The 21,642-nt window shown below is 38.0% G+C and overlaps 1 long non-coding RNA gene across 3 annotated transcripts in view; it reads left to right on the plus strand.

The window, feature by feature from the left end:
• The window catches only part of LOC309655786, a 35,157-nt gene that overhangs the window by 3,514 nt on the left and 10,001 nt on the right, over positions 1–21,642 (plus strand). Inside the window, exon 1 of one of the 3 annotated variants that reach the window (XR_014260991.1) lies at positions 5,582–14,860. The exons of the other annotated variants lie outside the window; for them this stretch is intronic. This is a non-coding gene — a long non-coding RNA (uncharacterized lncRNA). Of the gene's footprint in view, positions 1–5,581; positions 14,861–21,642 lie in introns of those variants that run through there. 3 annotated transcript variants of the gene reach the window in all.

The following is a 21,642-nucleotide window of genomic DNA, read 5'->3' on the forward strand; positions in this document are numbered from 1 at the left end:
GATCGAACCCAGGTCCCCTGCACTGGAAGGTGGATTCTTCACCACTGGACCACCAGGGAAGTCCCTGATACTTCTTAAATTATAGTACTTTATGTACTTAAAGTTTGAAGTGAAGAATGAAAAAGCAACAAATGTCACTGTGGTTGGGCTGAATTCCTGGACTGTCTTCTCCAGTGTTGGTTTCATCATGTATCTCCTACATATTTTTCTATATGAAGGAAATAAGACCAGTAAGCAAAATATGTTGCCACAGTTTTGCCTCACTTTACGAAAACTCATGATATCAAAATGGGGAAAGGATATAGATGCTACTTGGGCTTGGCCTTCTACTTGGACTCCTCAGAAACCTCATAGAGGAAAAGTGCCAACAGCAGTGGCCTGGAGGTGTGCCAAGTTATGCTTCCAAATATTCCTGTTGATTGGGCATGTTTCTGAATGTGAACTAGAATTTTTCAGTGCATTTGCCTTCGGGTGAAAGACCTTGGGTAGTACCTGCTTAAAGATATTTAATGGTTTCAGAGCACTGGAGGAGTGATTTTCCTATGCTCTGGTCAAGTCAGCATCCCCCTGGCCCCCCACCGTGCCCCTCCAAAAAATACACTAGCAATAAGGAGGAAGAGCATCAAGAACAATTGCCCTTCAAGAACCACTGGATTATTTTGTGTTTCCCTTGGTACTGTCTTCCCAATCACCAAAGACCGTAAAAAGAGGAGTATTTATTCCAATCCCTTCTATTCCACCTCTCCCTACCCTTTATACTTCTGGTCTTTTCCTGATTATAGATGGCAAAATTAAGCCCTGTATATGTCAAAGATCCTTCAAACCTAGGAAAGGCTTTTCATCGTCAGTAGTTCTAGTATACATTTTATAATACACTGACTACATTTTCCCTTTTGCTAATGTTCTTACATCATTTTGTGTGTTTTTATCATTCTAATTAGATCATAAGTTCCTTAAAAACAGAAATTACCTTAAAAAAAAATGCCCACCACCTGCACCATTGTCCTGCATATAGTAATCACTCAGTCTTGATTTGTCATTTTTCTCCTCTTTTTCTGATTTTTCTAGTCAACACTTATCTCTGATGACAGCATTGAAAAGTTTAATGATACTCTAGAAAAAGGATATTCATTCAAGATTCATTCAACAATGTTTATTAAATTCATTCTGTATGTCAGATACCCTTGAATGTGAGTGCTTATTACCCTCTCCTGGGGTCATGGTTATTAGCGGTTTTGGGGTCATCAACACCTTTGGGTGTCTAATAAAAGCCATAGAAACCTCCCAGAAAAACATACACAAAATAATTCTGCAACTCTTGTCATAGAGTCTAGACTTTCAGACTCGATCAAAACCAAAACATTTAAAATCAAAAGATCCTCTTCAGTGGGATGTGTTTAGGCCTTACCACTGTATGAATCACATATGGTCTATCTATGTAGATAACTATATACATAGGCATTCATATGTAGTTTAGTTGATCAACCGTATATGTAGCACTAAGGGAACTATTTCAATACTATTTCAACTATTTCAATTTATAATTGTTGTTTTTAATCATAAGACTTTAAAGCAAAAAATGGCCATCTTTTTGCTACTGGAATTTGGGAGGCAAAATACATTATAGCATTGTTTTTTTCGTTAAGATAAGAGTTGTAATTCGCCACTGATGCAAGCATTTTTCAAACTATAATATGCCATATTGGTAAATCTAGTCTTTGAACTTTTTAAGTTCTGATCTCTCTTTTGTTTTAAAGTCTGTACAACCTGAAATATATATAATTAAAGTCAGCTAAGACCTGGAGTACGTAAATAAGATTTTTCACAGAACATTTTCCTGTGAGATTTAGTACAATTGATTTTTTTTTTAATTAATTAATTTATTTATTTATTTATTTATTTATTTATTTATTTATTTATTTATTTTTGGCTGTGTTGGATCTTTGTTTCTGTGCGAGGGCTTTCTCCAGTTGCGGCGAGCGGGGGCCACTCTTCATCGCGGTGCGCGGGCCTCTCACTGTCGCGGCCTCTCTTGTTGCGGAGCACAGGCTCCAGACGCGCAGGCTCAGTAGTTGTGGCTCACGGGCCCAGTTGCTCCGCGGCATATGGGATCTTCCCAGACCAGGGCTCGAACCTGTGTCCCCTGCATTGGCAGGCAGATTCTTAACCACTGCGCCACCAGGGAAGCCCACAATTGATGTTTTGATCAAAGTTTGTTTATTATCTTGAAAAGTATTTTCATTGAAGAGAATGAGTAGTGATTGCCTGAGTTACTTTCAGAACAGTGGGTTACCAGTGGGTTTTTTGGTATTACTTTCCTTGTGCTGCTCTTCCTTATTAACATCAGGTTTGCTAAATTTTATTGCAGAAAGACTGATAAAGAGAAACCCTGTCATCTGGAACCTGAGATTTATGAATCTGTGTAAAACTTGTATGTTTAAAAGGTGCAGAGAGGGAACACAAGCTGTCATTTGAGAATTCTTCTCTGTGTGAATAACTAATGATGGTATAACTGGATACCAAACAAAATTTACAGATGTCTACAACTCTTTACCTCTACCTGGAAACTTGTTGCAATGATTATTATTTCAGGAAGACAAGGTTGCTGAGATTTCCCGAAAGGATGCAATTCCAAGTGGCCTTTAGGAATCCAGTATGACAGATTTCTTTGTTGCTGGATGAAGTCTATTTTAAATGGTAAAATGATCTGATTACAACATAAAGAATCTTCTACCCATAAAAAAGATCTCTTAAAAAAAAAAAAATCTCTAGGTGGTTCAAGCATCATCAATATCATCAGTGAACATTATTGAGGTTCTTACCTGGGCAAGGCACTCTGGGAGTACCGAGCTTGCAAAGAATTACACATAGCTCTGACCTTTACATTCTCACAACTAAACTATAACCCACATGCAGGCAGGGACCATGGTTTTATTTAGTTAGTTATTTAGTTAGTTACACTTATGTTTGCTTATACCCTCAATACTTACAACCAAGTCTGGCATACAATAGTTGCTAAATAAATGTATGTTGAACATCTGAATCAATAACTATTAAAATAGTTGGAGAGGAAAAAAGAGAGTTAAATGAAAGAAGAAAAGCTTCTATTTTGTAATGTAGCTTTTAAAAGGAAAAATACTACATATGTTCTTCTTTTAAAACACCTTTATTATGTGATATTTGATACATATAAAATAATATATATAGTAAATGTAAATTATTAAGCATATTAAAATAAGCCCCAGTGAATTCACCACCTATTCAAATAATTAGAAAATTACCAATACTGTGGAAAATAACTTGTGTACTTCCCAATGTCATCTTCCTGCCTCTCCCTCAGCCCAAACTGCATTCTCAGTTCAGGGGTATTTTAACTTTGAGATGGATAAACCAGACACAAGGATTTACAGAGGACAAATCTATGTGATTCTTTATTAAGAATTAATACATTTAGTAAGTGATTGAGAAATACATTTGTTAATAATCATATGGAAGATCATTTATTACAGGCTCTTTGAATACCATAAAAAGGTAGTAAGGGTTACTTCTGTGTGCTGAATCCTGGGGACATCGGAACAGCCTACCTATGCACTCAGAGAAGGCATATATTAGAGTTCACTTTTTTGTTTTGTTTGTTTTGCCTTTCCTTCCCTCTTATGGTGTAAAATAATTTTTGAAATGTCATTTTTGGGGGGAAATTTACTTTAAATTGCTTTTCTATTTGTCATACAGTATGTTTTCTATTTCATAGTCTCAAAACTGTCTTTAATCACTTGGGGTATGTTTTTACATCGATTCTTAGTGAAACTCTTCCTGTGAGTTGTCTGTGAAGAGATTTTAAGTTATAACCCAGTAAAGATTTACTAAAGCAGAACATAAGAGTAAAGAAGCAAGCCACAAACAGAATGGCATTATAGAAACATTTATCTTATCAAATAAGAATCCTTACACCAATGTTTACTAGGAGCATCCTTTTCTACAATACATAGTATAGTGTATCATGTCTAGTATCATAAACTCAAATTCCAGAGAAATATAGTATTGTAAATGAATAGGGTTTCTTTCCAGAACAATTTCCCCTTTTCATTAATCTTTCTACATCTGGTTTCCATTGTAGTTCTATATGCAGCCATCAAACAAGTTGTCTTTCTGATTTCTTTCTTTTAATTTTTTTAAATTAATTATTTATTAATTTTTGGCTGAGTTGGGTCTTCGTTGCTATCTGCGGGCTTTCTCTATTTGTGGCAAGTGGGGGGGCTACTCTTTGTTACAGTGCGCGGGCTTCTCATTGCAGTGGCTTCCCTTGTGGAGCACAGGCTCTAGGCACACAGGCTTCAGTAGTTGTGGCACGGGGGCTCAGCAGTTGTGGCTCGCGGACTCTAGAGTGCAGGCTCAGTCATTGTGGTGCACGGGCTTAGTTGCTCCGCGGCATGTGGGATCTTCCCGGACCAGGGCTCGAACCCGTGTCCCCTGCATTGGCAGGCGGATTCTTAACCACTGCGCCACCAGGGAGGTCCCTCTTTTAATTTTTTATCTGACATAATTTCTGACTTACAGAAAAGTTCTAAGAATTGTACAAAGAATCCCCATGTACCCTTTATTTCCCAAATGGTAAAACATTTACCACATTGGCACATTCATACATGTTCTCTTGTGCTCTCTCTTTCTTGCGGCAGGCATGATAGCCCTTTGTCCCTAAACATTTCAGTGTATAATTCCAGAAATAAGGTCATTCTATTACATATTACATAACTATAGTACAATTATCAAAATCAGGAAAAGGACATAATAACATTGTCCAGTATTGTCCAATCTACAGTCTTCATTCAAAATTTGCAAATTGTCCCACTGCTGTTCTGTATAGCGAAGTAAAATCCCAGATCATGCATTGCATTCAAGTGTCATGTCTCTAGTGTCACGTAATCTGGAATCCTTCCTCAGTCTGTGTGTTTTTCACAACAATGGACTAATTTACAGCTTTCTAACCAATGAATATGCTGAGAATTTTTAAGGAAGTAAGTATATTTCAAGTAACTAAATTAATCGCTGTCAGGATATATAGAAAAAAGGTTTAGGCACTAATTATTTTATGTTACATTCATTAAAAAATTATGCCAAAGAGATGGTAGAGCAAAAGATGAGAAAAAGCAATTTAAAATTCTAGACTTTGTCCCCCCATCCTAACCCAATTCACTCTTTTTTACAGATGAGAAAATAGAAAGCAGACCAAGACAGATTAGGTAATTGGTCAGAAGTCCTCTAGGGCTTCCCTGGTGGCGCAGTGGTTGAGAATCTGCCTGCCAATGCAGGGGACATGGGTTCGAGCCCTGGTCCGGGAAGATCCCACATGCCGCGGAGTGACTAGGCCCGTGAGCCACAATTGCTGAGCCTGCGCGTCTGGAGCCTGTGTTCCGCAACAAGAGAGGCCGCGATAGTGAGGGGCCCGCGCACCGCGATGAAGAGTGGCCCCCACTTGCCGCAACTAGAGAAAGCCCTCGCACAGAAACGAAGACCCAACACAGCCATAAATAAATAAATAAATTAAATAAAATAAAGTAAAAAAAAAAAAAAAAGAAGTCCTCTAGCTCTCCTCTGGATCTCCGTACTTTTCTCTGTAGCATATAATGCTTAATGGGAAAAAGTCAGTATAAAACTCTAAAAGTAGTACATTGGTTTATTTTTATTAATTCCATCTACTGTGTTTGGTTTGCTCATAAGAATTCTGCCAACCAGTTGTCTCTATCTGTTACGTATGTATCCCATACGATAGTTGTATAATAGTTGATATTTGATTTCTATTATAATGTTTATAATGTAATGTTTTGTCACATATAGAAGTTAAATTTATCTTAGGACCATTTACACAGTATTTAGGCAGTAGTGTGATAATTTGTCTAGGACACAAGTGTAACATGACCTTATGTACTTCACAGAAGACAGGATGGGCTCCAGGCTATGCTCTGAAGGAGAGGAACCTTTTAACCAGGTTCAGTCACCCTTGGTATGTGAGGGGGTTTGGTTCCAGGATCCCTTAGGATGCCAAAATCTGCAGATGCTCAGGTCCCTTGTACAAAATGGCGTGGTATTTGCATATAACCTATGCACATCCTCCAATATACTTAAAATCATCTTTAGATTACTTATGGTACCTAGTACAATGTAAATGCTGTGTAACTAGTTGCTAGTGCACAGCAAATTCAACTTTTGCTTTTTTTGAACTTACTGGAATTTTTTTTTTCCGAATATTTTCAATCTACAGTTGGTTGAATCCACCGATACAGAACCTGAGGCTACTGAGGGCCGACTGTACAGCTGTAAGCTTTTCACCAGAGTATCCCTGACAGGATAGGGGACAGAAGAGATTTATTGCTGCAGGCCTGAGCTAGTCTACCCAATGCTACACATTTTTTTGAAACTTCATGTATTTCATGTTTAAAATTTATACATATTTTATGTTTCTTTCAATTAAGAAGATGTTGCACCTCCAAAACCTGTCTAAGAGATAGGACTTACTACTCCTGTAGCTTCAAATACCACTCCATATTACCGCACCCCAGTTTGAGAAACACATGAACAAATTTATGAAGAGAGTTGTGGAATTCCATGCCTGGGGTCCAGGCAGAACAGAGTGGTAACTCATGAGAGTCACTTTGACAAGTAAAAGGCAGTCTGTGGAGAAGTGCAGAAGTGGGATTTGAGAGCAGTGAGATAGGGCAGAGCAGTTTATGTGGCCTTTGATGCCACCATGAGGAGCTGAAGAAATATAGTGAACGATAGGATTAATGCCAATTGGGGTGAAGAAAACCAGGATTCTGGGTCTCTCTCTGCTATTCCCTATGCCATGTGACCTTGGGCAATCTGGATTCTGGTTTCCTTATATGGAGAAAGGCAAGACTAAAGTAGGTGATCGTGAGTTTTCTTCTGGCTGTAGTATTTTGTGATTCATTATGAACTAATAGAATGCATTAGCTTGTTAATAGTTTCCATGCTTCATAATTTCCAAATTTAATCTGATAGATGCCCTTAATATTATTACTAGCCACACACTGCTGATAATATGCAATATTTATTTCAAGGCAACCAGTATACTTACACTTTTAAAACTATCACTATGAAATCTAGGCCTGCCATCTTATGGATCCTAAATGGTACTACCAAAATACAGGGTAGTATATTTGTTAGTGTCAAATGATTTTTGAACAGATCAAGAGAATACCTACTTATGTATATGTAGCTTACTTCCAAAGGAGTTTATACAGTATTTTGAAATTTATTTTCTTTGATAATTCTTAATTTAACTTCCTAAGAAAGAATCCAAGTAAATCTAAGTATCCCCTACCTCCAATTTTAATTGTTTATTGATCCCAATAATTATTTTCTAGACAGCATTTCATTTTCTAAATGGCTATAGGTAGTTCCTTTGCTTTTGAAATTGTTTGGAACAAGAGAATGGTTCTTTGAAGTGATTGTGGGGAAGTGCTTGCATGCGTATTGTATGAAAGCTGTGATCAGCTACTCATCCGTGGTTGTGAAGTGTAACAGTCTTCCTTTTTTCTTTTTATATAGCTATAAATTATTAGAGTTGATGGTTTCACATTGCAGCTAGAATGAGTGTTTGTGGAATTCACTCCTTCCATCTCCTGCTGATGGACCTTAGCATTTATCTTCTGTCGTGTAAAGGATCCAAAACACAGAACTTTTATCCACAGAGAACATGGGAGAGTTAGTAGGAAACATTTTTCAACTCTTTCAAAACTGTAACTTTAAAATATTGCAAATAAAAAAACCAAGGAAAAAGGACTCTGCTTCCTAAGGGAATTATGGAATTTGTCTCTAATTAAACTTTGTTTTGTCCAAAACAGATCCAAATAAAATTGTTATGCCTCTCTTCCCACTAACATAATTTGAGACACTGAAAATAGTCTAAGGATTGCTTTTGAAGTCCATTCTGAAATTTTATCTGGGGCCCAATGGTAATTCTTCTGTTTAAGGTTGCTGATGAAGCTTTTTAAACCACACTCTATTTCCCACTGGTTTTCAATTTATTTTCAGTATGCTTCAGTATTTGTGGAGGTTTTAATCCCTTTCAAGTTGAAACGTGATTATTATAGTATAGAAGGCAGCATTTGGACATGGCTGACAGTACAAGCAATTGCTATAACTAATTTTCATCGGTATGAGTCTTTACAACTGAATCAAACAGCAGCAGCCCCTATCAGTTACAGAGAACAGTAGGGGAGATCTAGCCAAACCATTTCAGTTTCTCGGGGCTCTCTTTTTTGCTGAATAGAGATGTTGGCTGAGATTACCTTCTTCCTGCTGCCTCTTGGAAGGTAAATGCTTTTGCTAATCATCTCATGATTTAATTATCAGATCTCCTTTCTTTAGAATTTTCTCTCTTGTTTTGACTAAGTCCTATTAATGACTTTCAGGAAACAGTGTAAATTGTTATTTCCACACTGAGCCCAATCAGAAGCCTGTGACCTCTGTATTTTTCTGTTTATTTTGGTTATATATTTTGAGATTTTTATGACCATTTAAAATGTTTTAAAATTCTGCTCAAAGTTAAAAGTTTTCTTTTTAGTCTGACTCTAATGGTTTATTTAAAACATATTTGAGAAAGCTTTTGGTTTTTACTTCCAGTTGCTCAATTTATGTTTCAGAATTTCTAAATCATCTATATTTGCTTTTACTCTTAAAATATACTGTCATTATAAAATTAAATGACTATACCATGTGCCAACAATATATTTTATAGAAATGAAATTGTTCACAAAAATGAGTCACTGTTGGAAAGATACCTCACAAATGAGTGTTTTGTGAAGTTCAAGTTTCACTAAAAAAGGTAAAGATTGAAAACACTCTAATGCTTAAAGCTGGTTTTGGGGAAAGAATGCAAATGTGTAATGTACATGTTGAAACTTAAGTGTTAAATTTCAAAATTTAGCTTAATTTGACTCCTGCCACAGGAATATTCCAGAGGTCATAAGTCCAAAAATAAAATCATTGCCAATTTTGTGCCTTTCACTTAAATATTCAATTAAGTAATTTTTTAGGCAATTACTTTTGGAAGAATAAGGTACCAGCGTAAAATTTAAATGGAGCCAACTGGTTTCATAGAGTTGCATGTAATAAGATATATAAAAAAAAGCTTAAGTAGAATTGCTTAGTAATGGAATAATTTGGCTAGAAAAGAAGTAAAATAGATCATTGTTCCTAGGAAAACTCAAGCATAAGTTGAGGTCACTGTTGGAAATTTTGTAGAATATATTTTTTCACTGGAGGGAGTTTGGATCAGATATACTCAGAGATCCCTTTTAACTCTAAAAGTCTAATAAGATTTCAGTAAACTTTAGACTAATCCTTTATATAACTAACGTTAACAATTTCAGAGAGTATGAATGGGAGGCATTTTGGGGGGTGTTTAATCATTATTCTGGAAATATATCCTGAGTTGGGGCAATGAAGAAAAATCTGTTTCCCTTTTTGCTGCCATTGAAGGCATGTTGACAGTAGAGAAAAGAAAAATGAACTCCTGTAGCTCTAAAAACGTTTTATAAAAGCAATTATCTATTTCAACTTTCTCTTCTATTTCTGCTGATCTTCAGCAAATCCTTTTTAATAAAATGTGAGGATCATTTCCTGTCATTATTGGGTTCTAAAGTTTGATCTCCCCAAAAAGATGACTGTCCTTTGTGAACTGGCTGTGTGTGGTGGCCTGTACCTTGTGGGATCTGGATGTTGATCAATGGTGAAGATTTTTCCATTTTAATTCCGGCAGAAGAACCTAGTGATCAGAACTCAAGGGCATGATTCTTCCCTTTTGGGTGGGTACCAGCTACACGTCCTCTCACTGTCCCCCAGCATCATCTAGTCGAAGAGGAAATGGTTCCCTGGCTGCCAAGTGTCAGTGAAGCGCTGTGTTAGAATTCTCTGGGAAGGGGTCTCGTTGACCCTTGGTAAGTAGTAATCCGGCAGTTTGTTTCTGACCAATGGTAAGCTGACCCTTAACAAAACTGTGACATAAGAAAGGTTATTTTTTTACACCATTCACCCTGGTTCCCATCATCAAGTCGCAGCTTCCATCTTCAGACATTCAGAGTCTTGATTTAGTGTTCTCCATGACACACCCTCCCCTCGAGCTTACTTTCTGGGAAGGATGTTATTAATATGCTGATGCAAATTTAGGTTAATGTCTTATCTCTCTCAGGGATATGTGCATTTCAAACCTTCTTCTATGGAATGATAGCATCAGCTGACAGCAGAGGTATTTGGGGGCCCTTCTGGAAATTATATCATGTTAAACTATCTCCCAGCCTGTCTTCTTTTAAGGTCTTAGCCTCTAGTTCCATCTCCAGCATGCCCCTCTTATCTCTTTCTCTCATTCATTTATTCAACAAATATTTATAGAGCTTCAGTATGTGTGATGTACTAGGCTAGGCACAGGGAGTACCGCAATAAACTAAAGAAAGGCACAGTCCCTACTGCAATGGACTTTACAGTCTAATGAGAGATTCTGTCAAATAATCATATAAATACATGTCAAGTTATAACTGTGGTAAGTGCTATGAAAGGGAGAACAGAGTGCTGTGTATATATAATAGGGGCTCTAGCCAGGAGGTCCAGGACATATTCCCTGAGAAAGTCTGATTGAACTGAGTGGGAGTTAATGAGACAGAAGGATTGATAGGATGTACTGGTCTCCTAGGATTGCCATAATAAAGTACCAAAAATTGGATTGCTTAAAACATCAGAAATGTATTATTTTGTGGTTCTGGAGGCTAGAAGTCCACAATCAAGGTGTCAGCAGGGCCGTGCTCTCTCTGATGGTTCTAGGAGAGAATCCTTCCTTGTCTTATCTAGCTTCTTGTGTGTGCTGGCAGCCCCAGGTGTTCTTTGGCTTGTAGATGTACCTCCCAAGGCATATGACTGCCTTCTCCCTTTGTGTCTTTATATTTCCTTCCCTCTGTACATGTTGGTCTCTGTGCCCAGATGTCCCCTTTGTAGTAAGAACATCAGTCGTATTAGATTAGGACCCACCCAAATGACCTCATTTTGTTTAACTTGATTACCTCTGTAAAGACCCTGTCTTCAAATAAGATCACCTTCTGAGGTACTGGGGGTTGGAGCTTCAACATATCTTTTTGGGGGCCACAATTCAACCCGTAACAGGACAAGAAGAAGAAGAGTAGAAGAGTGTTCTCTGCAGGGGAAACAGTACACGCCATGGTCCTTTGTGAGAGGAAGCATGGCCTCTGTGGAGTAGCAAGTGAGGGGCCGTGTGGTGTGAGAGGAAGCTGGAATGGAAGTAAAGATGCGTGGTTAGGCCTACGTCAGGGACTTTGGTCATAATGTGAGAGCAATGAAACTTTATTGGAGGATTTCAGCAGGAATAAGACGTGATCAGATTTGCACTTAGAAAAAAATCACCCTGGCTACAGTGTGCAGCATGGGTTGGTGACAGCAAGAATAGATGCAGGTATACCAGTTAGGAGGCTACTGCAATAGAGCAGGTGAGAGAGGAAGGAACATAAAGGGAATTGGTCACAGAAAGTAAAATAAGTGAGCCTTGATGATAAATTGGATGTAAGATGGAGGAGGGAATGGTCAAGAATGATTCATTTCTAGATTTCTGACTCACTTGTGTAAATGCATGAATGAACCAGGATATGGGCAAACTTGTGAGCTTACTTTGGACATGCTGGTCCTGCGGTGCTCCTCTTAGAATCGTCAGATCAGCATTTGTAGAGCTGGGGCTTAGAGGGAAGGTCCCGGCTGAAGACGAAAATTAGAATCACTGGCGTGTAAGTGATAATTGAAGGTGTGCATCCTGGTTGAGAGAGTCTACAGGGAGAAGAGAAGAGGGCCTAGGGCGATAGCAGAAAATAGGCCCACAAAGGAGATTAAGGCAGAGCAGCCAGAGACAGAAGAGGAAAACTAGGAGAGTGTGGCTTCATGGAAGCCAGGGGAAGAGGGAGTGGTCAAATGCAGCTGAGAGAGGCGAAAAATGTCCATTGGATGTCGCAATATGGAAGTGATTGGTAACTTAACAGAAAGATTCTTTGGGCTAGTGAAATGGAGGAAGCCGGACTGGAGGGGTGTGATGAGTGGGAGGAGGGTAATGAAGACAGTCTTTATAAACACTGACACTTTCCAGAAATTTGGCTGTGAAATGGTGGAAGAAGTAGTTCCTGGAAGCAGAGTGTAGGACCGTCTTAGCTCGGGCTGCTGTAATGAAGTGCCATAGACTGGGTGGCTTAAACAACATTTATTTTCTCACAGTTGTGAAGGCTGAAAGCCTAAGATCAAGGTGCCAGCATGGCTGGTGTCTGGAGAGAACTCTCTTCCTGGCTTGTAGTGGTTGCCTCCTTGCTGTGTCCTCACATGGTGGGAAGTGAAAGCGAGAGAGAACGAGAGAGAGCGTGCAAGCTCTCTGGTTTCTCTTAGTAGAAGGGCAATAATCCCATCATGAGGGCCGCAACCTCATGACCTCATCTAAATGTAATCACTTCCCAAAGGCTCTGTCTCCAAATGCCATCACATTGGGGGGTTAGGGCTTCAACAAATGGATTTTGGGGGAACAAAATTTAGTCCATAACAAGAGAGTGTGGTTATTTTTCTTTAAATGGGAAGGCCTTCAGCATGCTGAAAAGTTGCAGTTGAGGGGTAAAGATTAAATATTTGAGCAAGAGAAGGGTAACTGAAAGCACGCAGCAAGAGAGGACAGAATAGAAAAAGTGGCCTTAGATAAAAGAGGAGATACTATCTCGCTTAACGGTACTCTGGGATCTTGTCCTTTGGGGGATACCAGCAGGGGTGTGGAATTGCACAGAACCACGTAACCTGTGAGTGTTCTCAACCGTCGGGATCTCTCTCCTTAGGTTCATCACTGCCCCACGCTGCTGCATAGAAGAGGAGCAGACTGTCAGTGTCTGCAGGTTTTAATACATTTCAAGTATCAAAGCAAATCATTTTTTCCCTCTTCTCACCCCTTCTCACCCCTGGGCCAGGGTAGGGTGGGAAGTGGGAAATAAGGTGACATTTTCTGGGACCAGACCTATAAAAGAAGGTGGTGGTGGCAGTGGTGTTTTCCTCATAATCCACTACGTCTATGCTCCCCTCCCTTCTCCTGAGTATTTCTTTCATTAATAGAAATCAGCCTCTGAGGAGCAGGGTCCCTTGGAATGCTCTCCTTAGGACACCTGACAGGTAGGGGAGCCCACCGTCTTCCCTCCCTGAGGCTTCCCCACGCCCCTGCTCTCTCAGACGGCCCTCGGACTGGGCTGATGCGGCAGGCTGGGGCAGGTGCTTTTTATTCCAGTTTAATAGAATCTAATCTGGCACCTGCTATAAATACAGGAAGACCCAAAAGTCAAGCCTTTAGTAAATCAGTTTGGTAAGATACACCAGGTGGCAAAAGAGATAATCATTTCCACTTTAAAAAATAAAACTTTGTGATTTTCAGTCACTTCAAGTCACACCTTCTGTATTTTTCTTCTGAGACAGTAAAAAAAAAAATTATTTCTTTTTTTCATGCCATGGTCTAATCAAGTCCAGCCCAGAACAAAATCGGCCTAGTCCTCTCCGCGGGGGTGATGATTCTTTTTGTTGTATTCATCATTTCTGGCTCCTTCTACTTTTTAAAATTCTGGGTTTAACTGGTCCTTAATATAAGCGTTCCTGGGACTCCTCTGTGTTTCCTGTTCTCCTGTATTCCATTCTGCATTTCCCAGATTAAGCTTCGTGTCATGGGTAGGAATTTGTGGGCTGGCCTTCAGCTGCACCTGCTGATAAAGACTGAACCCCGCTGGCAGGCAAGTCGGGAACACGCTGGTTCATGCTGGCATAAATGGGCTTAGGGTTTCCATGAAAGTCTTCCTTTCTTTTTTTTTTTTTTCACTGTCTTTGTTTTATTTTTTTTGTAATTTATTTCCTTTCTTATATGTTTATTTTTGTCTTTTGAAAATATTGAATAAGCATTTCCTGCATTTCTCATTGTGAAAGATTTTTTAAAAATACAGAAGTACTTAGAGCAAAATGTAAAACAATGTCTCTGCCATCGCTCTTTTCCAGCACTCCCCCTGCCAATTCCATTTGTGATTTCTTTAGTGGGATTTGCATTTTTTCAAAATCTTTTCTCGTTACATATACCTAAATACTCTAAGTATATACTATATATTACATATATAGTATATATATGTTTATTTATTTTATATATCTTTATATATGTATAAATACATATATACATATTTTGTATATATTACCTTTTATACATAATATATATTATATATGTACATATATACACATTTATGAGGGTTCTGTTTACATTAGCAAGATCAAATCATACATATTATTCTATGACTTGGTTTTTCATTTAATATGTTTTTACAGTCGTTCTCTTTCCCTTCTCTCCCTCCCCCTTATTCTTTTTAATCACTGCGAAGTATTCCATAATACAGATGTATCATTATGTAACCAACTTCCTATTGATGTTTTTGCTATAACTGATAATGCTGCAGTCAGTGGTCAGTGCTTCCTTTGCATTTTTGTCCATGTGTGAAAGTATTTCTTTAGGTTAGATTCAAAGGGGTGGTATCCTGGGCGTATGCATTCAGACTTTTGGAAAATGTCGGTGGCACCCTTTCTGCCTCCACTTGTTCCCTCAGCTGGTGCCGCCCTGGAACTCCCTGTTCTGGTTTGACTGGTCCTCCTGGCTTCTCAGAGGAGGAGACGCTGTGGAGGCTGGGGACTGAGTGGGCAGCGTGGCCGCCGCTGCTGGTATATTCCCTTCAGTCAGAGAACCAAGGAAGTTCAGAACTGTGGCAAAAGCAGAGGATCTCAGGAAGAGCCGCCAACACAGGTGCAATCTTGGTTTGCTTAAGTGGAAATTAACTTCTTCTAAGGCTTTACCCAATGATATAAGTTGAGATAACTGCCTAACTTGTATTCAAGAAAAAAATGAAGTTTGATTTCTACCCTACACCATACATCATATGAAATTTCAGATAAATCAAAAAATTTAGTAACTATCTGCTTTGGGAGGAATTATGACCGATTTTTGTTTTATTATTTTTGATTGTCTCTAGTTTCCAAATAGTTCACATATTATTAAAAATTATTTTAAAAGAATTTCATGTTGGAACTTCCCTGGTGGCCCAGTGGTTAAGACTTTACCTTCCAAGGCAGGGGGTGCAGGTTCAATCCCTGCTCAGGGAGGTAAGATCCCACATGCCTCATGGGCAAAAAAACAAAACATAAAACAGAAGCAATATTGTAACAGATTCAATAAAGACTTTAAAAATGGTCCACATCAAAAAAAAAAAATCTTTAAAAAAATTTTTTTAATTAAAAAATAAAAGAAGAATTCCATATTTAACAAGTACTATTTCTAATTCATTAATCTCTCTTCATCTCTTTATATCCACATATTAGAACATTACCCTCTTTTGTAGAGTCTCCTATTTGAGGGTCATGTTTTGGAAATCTTTAGTGAGTAGAGGTGCCAAGTCTTGCCTTAAAAATATGAAAGAGCAGACCTAGAGATAAGAAAACTTTTGTAACAAAATTGTATTATGATTTAAGACATGAGACACATTGTATAATATGTAAATGGCCCACAAACATGCTCCTAGAATTACATTCTGAGTATATTTCTGGCTCATTTTTTACTACGTGTGGATAAATACTGTTGTAGATGTTCAGGAATATAACAAATATTAACACTACTATTTTAACTCCCCCAAATATTTATGGATTCTATTGTGAATTAAGAAAAATGATATCACTTTCAGTTGTTAGCCCTCCTTGAACTGAGAATTAGTTCACTCATGCAATTTATTTTTAATTCACTTGGTTTTACTCAAAATTGTTTTTCTGCAAATTAAAATGCTGCTCTGCTTGCAAAACAACTCAGACACCCCGAACATGCTGACTCGCTCCACCTCTTATTCTCATCTTTGATCATAGCTGCAGGACATGGTTTCCAGTGAAGATGGTTTTGCTCATCAAGTCTTCTAAAGAAAAAGTGCCATTTCCGTATAGATGAATAGTCAGTTTTAATTAGTTTATCACTCTGGGTTTGATGAAACTCGTTAATGGATATTCGAGATAACTAAGCAGAGGAAGATTGTTGGGTGTCCTCTTTTTTATTCAACAAATTTTGTATAGCACCCACCAGGTGCCAGGCTGCATGCAGCTCCCCACCCTCATTCCTCTCTCCCTTCATACCTACTATGTGCCGAGTGTGGTGTCAGACCTTGAGGATCCAATCCTGAGAGACGCAGACTTGCTGTCTGTCCTCAGGGGGCTTGCAGTGTAGTAGATATAGATGAGTGCAAACTGTGTAGTTGTGTGAGAGGAGTATGCTGGGGAACAGTCAAGGGGAAAAGAGTAAGCTCAGAAAAGGCTGAGGAGAGGAGAGGCGTCTTGCTGGGTCATAAAAAATGAGGAAATGCTTATCGTGAAGGGGAGTTCATCACCCTGGCAGCAATTTGGGAGAAAGAGGAGAGAGAAGCTGGACCAGGGCAGGGAGACTAGGTGAGTGATGATGGGACCCTGGACTAAGGGAACAGCAGTGGAGGAAGAGAGATGGGAACAGATGCAATATGTGGTGAAGAGACAGAAACACAGTCTTTTTTTTTTTTTTTTTTTTAGTTTTTTCTGAGATACATTTTAAAGTAATAACTAGAATTATGACTTATAACATTATACCAGAACATATAAGATTTTTAGAAATTTCACATAATGTCTGAAACAATTATATTAACATATTTCCATACAGATAACCCAATGAAAGTTTAGTATTAGTTGTTTTGTTTGTTTGTTTGTTTATACTGCAGGTTCTTATTAGTCATCAATTTTATACAAATCAGTGTATACATGTCAATCCCAATCGTCCAATTCAGCACACCACCATCCCCACCCCACCACAGTTTTCCCCCCTTGGTGTCCATATGTCCGTTCTCTACATCTGTATCTCAACTTCTGCCCTGCAAACCGGCTCATCTGTACCATTTTTCTAGGTTCCACATACATGCGTTAATATACGATATTTGTTTTTCTCTTTCTGACTTACTTCACTCTGTATGACAGTCTCTAGATCCATCCACATCTCAACAAATGACTCAATTTCATTCCTTTTTATGGCTGAGTAATATTCCATTGTATATATGTACCACAACTTCTTTATCCATTCGTCTGTTGATGGGCATTTAGGTTGCTTCCATGTCCTGGCTATTGTAAATAGTGCTGCAATGAACATTGTGGTGCATGTGTCTTTTTGAATTATGGTTTTCTCTGGGTATACGCTCAGTAGTGGGATTGCTGGATCATATGGTAAATCTATTTTTAGTTTTTTAAGGAACGTCCATACTGTTCTCCATAGTGGCTGTATCAATTTACATTCCCACCAACAGTGCAAGAGGGTTCCCTTTTCTCCACACCCTCTCCAGCATTTGTTGTTTGTAGATTTTCTGATGATGCCCATTCTAACTGGTGTGAGGTGATACCTCACTGTAGTTTTGATTTGCATTTCTCTAATAATTAGTGATGTTGAGCATCTTTTCATATGCTTCTTGGCAATCTGTATGTCCTCTTTGGAGAAATGTCTATTTAGGTCTTCTGCCCATTTTTGGATTGGGTTGTTTCTTTCCTTAATATTGACCTGAATGAGCTGTTTATATATTTTGGAGATTAATCCTTTGTCTGTTGATTCGTTTGCAAATATTTTCTCCCATTCTGAGGATTGTCTTTTCGTCTTGTTTATGGTTTCCTTTGCTGTGCAAAAGCTTTGAAGTTTCATTAGGTCCCATTTGTTAATTTTTGTTTTTATTTCCATTACTCTAGGAGGTGGATCAAAAAAGATCTTGCTGTGATTTATGTCAAAGAGTGTTCTTCCTATCTTTTCCTCTAAGAGTTTTATAGTGTCCGGTCTTACATTTAGGTCTCGAGTCCATTTTGAGTTCATTTTTGTGTATGGTGTTAGGGAGTGTTCTAATTTCATTCTTTTACATGTAGCTGACCAGTTTTCCCAGCACCACTTATTGAAGAGACTGTCTTTTCTCCATTGTATATCTTTGCCTCCTTTGTCATAGATTAGTTGACCATAGGTGCATGGGTTTATCTCTGGGCTTTCTATCTTGTTCCATTGATCTATGTTTCTGTTTTTGTGCCAGTACCATATTGTCTTGATTACTGTAGCTTTATAGTATAGTCTGAAGTCAGGGAGTCTGATTCCTCCAGCTCCGTTTTTCTTTCTCAATATTGCTTTGGCTATTCAGGGTCTTTTGTGTCTCCATACAGATTTTAAGGTGATTTGTTCTAGTTCCATAAAAAATGCCATTGGTAATTTGATAGGGATTGCATTGAATCTGTAGATTGCTTTGGGTAGTATAGTCATTTTCACAATGTTGATTCTTCCAATCCACGAACATGGTATATCTCTCCATCTGTTGGTATCATCTTTAATTTCTTTCATCAGTGTCTTATAGTTTTCTGCATACAGGTCTTTTGTCTCCCTAGGTAGGTTTATTCCTAGGTATTTTATTCTTTTTGTTGCAATGGTAAATGGGAGTGTTTCCATAATTTCTCTTTCAGATTTTTCATCATTAGTGTATAGGAATGCAAGAGATTTCTGTGCATTAATTTTGTATCCTGCAACTTTACCAAATTCATTGATTAGCTCTAGTAGTTTTCTGGTGGCATCTTTAGGATTCCCTATGTATAATATCATGTCATCTGCAAACAGTGACAGTTTTACTTCTTCTTTTCCAATTTGTATTCCTTTTATTTCTTTTTCTTCTCTGATTGCCGTGGCTAGGACTTCCAACACAATGTTGAGTAATAGTGGTGAGAGTGGACATCCTTGTCTCGTTCCTGATCTTAGAGGAAATGCTTCCAGTTTTTCACCATTGAGAATGATGTTTGCCGTGGGTTTGTCGTATATGGCCTTTATTATGTTGAGGTAGGTTCCCTCTATGCCCACTTTCTGGAGAGTTTTTATCATAAATGGGTGTTGAATTTTGTCAAAAGCTTTTTCTGCATCTATTGAGATGATCATATGGTTTTTCTTCTTCAATTTGTTACTATGGTGTATCACATTGATTGATTTGCGTATATTGAAGAATCCTTGCATCCCTGGGATAAATCCCACTTGATCATGGTGTATGATCCTTTTAATGTGTTGTTGGATTCAGTTTGCTAGTATTTTGTTGAGGATTTTTGCATCTATATTCATCAGTGATATTGGTCTGTAATTTTCTTTTTTTGTAGTATCTTTGTCTGGTTTTGGTATCAGGGTGATGGTGGCCTCATAGAATGAGTTTGGGAGTGTTCCTTCCTCTGCAATTTTTTGGAAGAGTTTGAGAAGGATGGGTGTTAGCTCTTCTCTAAATGTTTGACAGCATTCACCTGTGAAGCCATCTGGTCCTGGACTTTTGTTTGTTAGAAGATTTTTAATCACAGTTTCAATTTCATTACTTGTGATTGGTCTGTTCATATTTTCTGTTTCTTCCTGGTTCAGTCTTGGAAGGTTATACCTTTCTAAGAATTTGTCCATTTCTTCCAGGTTGTCCATTTTATTGGCATAGAGTTGCTTGTAGTAGTCTCTTAGGATGCTTTGTATTTCTGTGGTGTCTGTTGTAACTTCTCCTTTTTCATTTCTAATTTTATTGATTTGAGTCCTCTCCCTCTTTTTCTTGATGAGTCTGGCTAATGGCTTATCAATTTTGTTTATCTTCTCAAAGAACCAGCTTTTAGTTTTATTGATCTTTGCTATTGTTTTCTTTGTTTCTATTTCATTTATTTCTGCTCTGATCTTTATGATTTCTTTCCTTCTGCTAACTTTGGGTTTTGTTTGTTCTTCTTTCTCTAGTTCCTTTAGGTGTAAGGTTAGATTGTTTACTTGAGATTTTTCTTGTTTCTTTAGGTAGGCTTGTATAGCTATAAACTTCCCTCTTAAAACTGCTTTTGCTGCATCCCATAGGTTTTGGATTGTCGTGTTTTCATTGTCATTTGTCTCTAGGTATTTTTTGATTTCCTCCTTGATTTCTTCAGTGATCTCTTGGTTATTTAGTAATGTATTGTTTAGCCTCCATGTGTTTGTGTTTTTACGTTTTTTTCCCTGTAATTTATTTCTAATCTCATAACATTGTGGTCAGAAAAGATGCTTGATATGATTTCAATTTTCTTAAATTTACTGAGGCTTGATTTGTGACCCAAGATGTGATCTATCCTGGAGAATGTTCTGTGCACACTTGAGAAGAAAGTGTAATCTGCTGTTTTTGGATTGAATGTCCTATAAATATCAATTAAATCTATCTGGTCTATTGTGTCATTTAAAGCTTCTGTTTCCTTATTTATTTTCATTTTGGATGATCTGTCCATTGGTGTAAGTGAGGTGTTAAAGTCCCCCACTATTATTGTGTTACTGTCGATTTCCTCTTTTATAGCTGTTAGCAGTTGCCTTATATATTGAGGTGCTCCTATGTTGGGTGCATATATATTTATAATTGTTATATCTTCTTCTTGGATTGATCCCTTGATCATTATGTAGTGTCCTTCCTTTTCTCTTGTAACCTTCTTTATTTTAAAGTCTATTTTATCTGATATGAGTATAGCTACTCCAGCTTTCTTTTGATTTCCATTTGCATGGTATATCTTTTTCCATCCCCTCACTTTCAGTCTGTAGTGGGTCTCTTGTAGACAGCATATAGATGGGTCTTGTTTTTGTATCCATTCAGCGAGCCTGTGTCTTTTGGTTGTAGCATTTAATCCATTCACGTTTAAGGTAATTATCGATATGTATGTTCCTATGACCATTTTCTTAATTGTTTTGGGTTTGTTTTTGTAGGTCCTTTTCTTCTCTTGTGTTTCCCACTTAGAGAAGTTCCTTTAGCATTTGTTGTAGAGCTGGTTTGGTGGTGCTGAATTCTCTTAGCTTTTGCTTGTCTGTAAAGCTTTTGATTTCTCCATCAAATCTGAATGAGATCCTTGCCAGGTAGAGTAATCTTGGTTGTAGGTTCTTCCCTTTCATCACTTTAAGTATATCATGCCACTCCCTGCTGGCTTGTAGAGTTTCTACTGAGAAATCAGCTGTTAACCTTATGGGAGTTCCCTTGTATGTTATTTCTCATTTTTCCCTTGCTGCTTTCAATAATTTTTCTTTGTCTTTAATTTTTGCCAATTTGATTACTATGTGTCTCAGCGTGTTTCTCCTTGGGTTTATCCTGTATGGGACTCGCTGCGCTTCCTGGACTTGGGTGGCTATTTCCTTTCCCATGTTAGGGAAGTTTTCGACTATAATCTCTTCAAATATTTTCTCTGGTCCTTTCTCTCTCTCTTCTCCTTCAGGGACCCCTATAATGCAAATGTTGTTGCGTTTAATGTTGTCCCAGAGGTCTCTTAGGCTGTCTTCATTTCTTTTCATTCTTTTTTCTTTATTCTGTTCTGCAGCAGTGAATTCCACCATTCTATCTTCCAGGTCACTTATCCGTTCTTCTGCCTCAGTTATTGTGCTATTGATTCCTTCTAGTGTAGTTTTCATTTCAGTTATTGTATTGTTCATCTCTGTTTGTTTGTTCTTTAATTCTTCTAAGTCTTTGTTAAACATTTCTTGCATCTTCTCGATCTTTGCCTCCATTCTTA

This window comes from Balaenoptera physalus (genome assembly GCF_965194825.1).
Source record: "Balaenoptera physalus genome assembly, chromosome: 2".
NCBI classification, from domain to species: Eukaryota; Metazoa; Chordata; class Mammalia; order Artiodactyla; family Balaenopteridae; genus Balaenoptera; species Balaenoptera physalus.